Below are 4208 nucleotides of genomic sequence, written 5' to 3'. Positions count from 1 at the left end.
AGGGCGTTAGAATTAACATGCAGATGAGTGCAATTACTGTGAAGTTGATCGATTGGCCGACAATGTGCCCGCATACGTCGTACAGACGTGGAGATATCAAGATGGTTATTAATTCGCCCTAGTTTCGCGAGTGTCGAGGAGTAAAAAGTTTGGGATAATTTTGTCCCATGGACGATTATAATGGTGTTTTAGAATTTGGTGTTGCAGACAACAGGTTGAATCTATAAAATAAAAGAAATTATTAAAATATTATAATTTACTGTATTTGGTCAGTTTGAATTAGTTTTGATTGTTAAGTATTTTATAATTTTTTATTGAAATTAATTGTTTATTTCGTTAAATTAAAGTAATGAGTATTGACTAAGATCTTCTAAAACTATTTTTTTTAACATTTTAATAAAATAAAATACGTACAGTAATTTACTTATTAAAAGTTAAAAAGGATGCAAAAAATGAAAAAGAAATGCTCCGCCGTAACAGTGTTAGACACTGCCGTGACCAGGATTCGAACCTGGGTTACTACGGCCACAACGTAGGGTCCTAACCACTAGACGATCACGGCTATCGGAGCGGTGATTGAAGCGGCGAAATTGTGAATCAGGATCTACATAATACTTTCTGAGGTTACAGTAACATTTTTTTTTAATATCATATAGAAATAGATTGGTATCTTATATGAAAAAAGTCGAAAACAGTTTTCCTCGTTCACAAAATTGTTTGAAGGTGAAAGTCATTCTGTTACAATAGAAGTCGGTTAAAAATGTACCTTAAGCCATTGTGATAAAGCTCATTTGATGAAATGCTACTACGTCAATTATGACAGATCAATTACGTCATAAATTATTCAACATGATGGCTGAAGTCACGTGTCAAAAGTAGGAAATATTTCAGTTTTTTTTTTTGTAATTTTCGTGTTTAGTGGTTTAAGCTTGTATTACGCGTCACGATACACCGATTAAAGTAAATAAGTGGATACTTAATTATAAGTACATAATTATTAATTATTAATTAAGGCAAACATGGCTAGTTGTATTGTAGAGCTCAGACAGCAAACGTTGTTTTTCTTATACAAACGAACGTAATTTGTGAGTCGTGAGTCGCAGAATTTCGGTCGCGTAAATATCTTTTCATAAAAATCATGACTCACAAAATTACGCTCGTGTGAATCAATCAGGACTTTTGTATGTAACTGAATGCAGCAGAACTTCGGTCGCGTAAATATCTTTTCATGCAAATCATGACTCACAAAATTACGCTCATGTGAATAAATCAGGACTTCTGTATGAAACTGAATGCAGCAGAATATCTGCCAGCCGAAATTCTGCGACTCACAACTCATATATTACGCTCGTTTGGCTTCATCCTAAGAGTGTAAACATAGCGTGGGCCTATTCTCATATTCGATAAGCAAGCACGTCATAAAATTTCCTCAGAATCAGTCTAGCCATAGAAACTGGAATCTTAGGTCCATTAAGACTAAACTGTAAGTACTCGGCGAAACATGGCGGTAGCGGTCAATGACTCCCTGTCAGAAAGTTGTAATTTTTATACAAAGCCGCGATTGACTACATCTCACACTTCATTGTCAATCACGGTTTATATACAAACGGACAAGTTTTTGACAGGGAGTTAGTGACCGCTACCGCCATGTTTCTCCAGGTAAAGTAGTAAAGTTGAATTTCGAAACGCATAATAATAAAATTTAAGGTAATATTTTGTTAGCCTTTCATATTTTTATCATTCTAAGCCTATTGCAATTTTTCGAGTCACTATGAAAATCAGCGAAAATAATAAATACGATTTACGTTCATACACTCAAAACTATTTTATCACATTTATTCGTCAAATCAAACCAAATTCTCTGAATATCCTGCACGTCATGTCCCCTTAATCCTCTTATAATAATCACCCCACTATTACTTATTCAAGTAAGAAAACAATTCTAATAGCATTTATTTGGGGCAAGTAAATCGCGTCAAAATCGTCTGTTGTACAACAATAATTTTGTTTAACTAAGTGTATTTATTTAAATTACGTTTGGTCACGTGATACTTTTATTTTGGGCGACACGAAAATTGACAGGAGAAATAATATTAACTACCCGTTTTAATATTATTGTATTATATAACATTGTTTTCCATAGGTGGGTAATTGAACAATCAACTTGTTTAGAAACTTTGGTTTTCCTTCAAAGTTTGTTTAGGGGTAAAAAAGTTTCATTAATCTTTTATTTTTTTAACGTAAAAAGCCTATGACAAAGTACTTACTGAAAAAAAAAAAAATTAAATTAGTGTAAACGGCGAATTGGGCACAAAAGTTTATATAAAACTTTAACATTTGTAAGAAATTAATATAATAAATTAAGTTACTTTTGCATTCGAAAAATCCTTAGATATGAACGATGGACAATAACAATATTTAGCAAATACTTATCTTTGATAATTATTATTCTAGTACCAAAGTCAAAGATACAACAAGAAAACAATACCAATACAATAGTACCAATAAAACAGTTTCCTTAGGCAAAATTCATAGCAATATCTCAAAGTCCGCACCGGAATACACGACTTTGTCTTATCAAATTATGTAAGCCCCAAAACCATTAGACAAATGCCCGTCATATTTTACTAACGCCAAACTAATAATCTGCGACGACGCCACCGAAAACATAAATAAGACACAATTTATCGAAAACCATTGCTCCTTACCTTTCGCAGCGGGGAGGTTATGGGCTAAGTTGAAATGCTAGATACAAAACAATTTCAACGATACCCCTCAATTTTGCATTTCAGACTCTATGTCGACAGTAGTAAAGGCGATTGAGGTGCAGAGTGATGTAGTTTTTGATATAATGCGAGCTATTTATAACGTATTGTGTTTTGATAGTACGTCAGTTCGCAGACTTGTATTCGACGGATGATACTTATTCGAGAATAGGAAATGGTTATGTCTCGAGACGGATGATAGGGACGAGGAACTAAATTAGATATGGCATATCATAAACTTTAGTCGTTAATGATTAATTTAGTAAGTAAATAATGCTGAGGAATAAATATTTTGTGCAGATACAGACATTTAAAACATTGCTGCATAGATTTTTGTTGATGCATTATGAATTTAATCGGCTTATAATTTTGTTGAACAATCTAAGTTGAGGCGAAGAATGGTACTACTACCTAAATATTACAAATCAAATTTAAATTATGGCAATGAAAGTGCCAAATCTGTTCATACCTTTGCTCTGTGGAAGAACGTTTTGAGCCATCTGAATCTACGCTACGTTTGGTTACTGTCTTCAAGATTTGATGCGTGAAATCTATTGGTCTTTTATTTTATGAATCTCGAGAAATATCGTAGAAAAGTCCCATTTAGAAGCGTAAATCGACAGCCATCTAAGGCCGCCATTGAAATAACAGCGCAATGTTCTGAAAATATTGTTGAAAGCGTAACCTTAAGTTTTGTTTTGTAAAATTTTTATTTTAGGAATATATTTTACTGTAAACTATTTATGATCGTGCCACCTGTGGGCACCTGTAGTAAAATTTTAATTTAAAATGTATGATAGATGAGAATTCCCCCACTAAAATAAATATAAAAAATCTAATAATAAAAGACGATCAAAACACCAAGCTTCCAATATCCATAACAGTCAAATGGAATTATAAAATCCGCTAACCAAAAAGGTGACGCATTAGGATTATCAGGGAGATTTAAAGCGTTCGTTTGATAATACACAATACACCCCACAAGTAGAAGCAAGTATCATTTTAGATCAAACACGTGATAACAGCTATAAGAACACCCCTATTATTTGATACAATAAAAGTGAAGTGTCGACATATTCGGCATTCTGCTGCGAAATTGTTCGGCGTATGATTGACCAAACTGATCTCATCTGAGCACCCAAACTTGAAACCAATAGAGAACATAATAGAGACGATATTGCTGCAGCAGATACAGCAGTAATGAAAGATTTTGGGGTGACAAGCGAGAAGTACGACGCTATCACTCGTATTGTTAAAGGTCGGTAGGCAGGCAGATACGTACTAATGGTGATTGAGAAAAATATTGCTCCGGACGAACGATTCGCGGTTATATCTTCATGAATATTGAAGATGTATCTGCTATATTTTATTTGATTACGCTTTTAGTGACGTGCGTTAATGGAGGTCGTAAATTCGTTAATAATTTTGATGTTGGCGACAGCT

General features: G+C 33.7%; 1 non-coding gene across 1 annotated transcript; it reads right to left on the bottom strand.

Annotated features, from left to right (window-relative positions):
* Positions 1 to 490: 490 nt before the first annotated feature.
* Positions 491 to 562, bottom strand: Trnah-gug. The gene has a single exon. It is a non-coding gene; the product is annotated as a tRNA-His (tRNA).
* Between the last annotated feature and the right edge of the window lie 3646 nt (positions 563 to 4208).

Source organism: Aricia agestis, chromosome 18 (genome assembly GCF_905147365.1).
Source record: "Aricia agestis chromosome 18, ilAriAges1.1, whole genome shotgun sequence".
NCBI lineage: Eukaryota > Metazoa > Arthropoda > Insecta > Lepidoptera > Lycaenidae > Aricia > Aricia agestis.
This window is presented reverse-complemented; position numbering and strand designations above follow the sequence as displayed.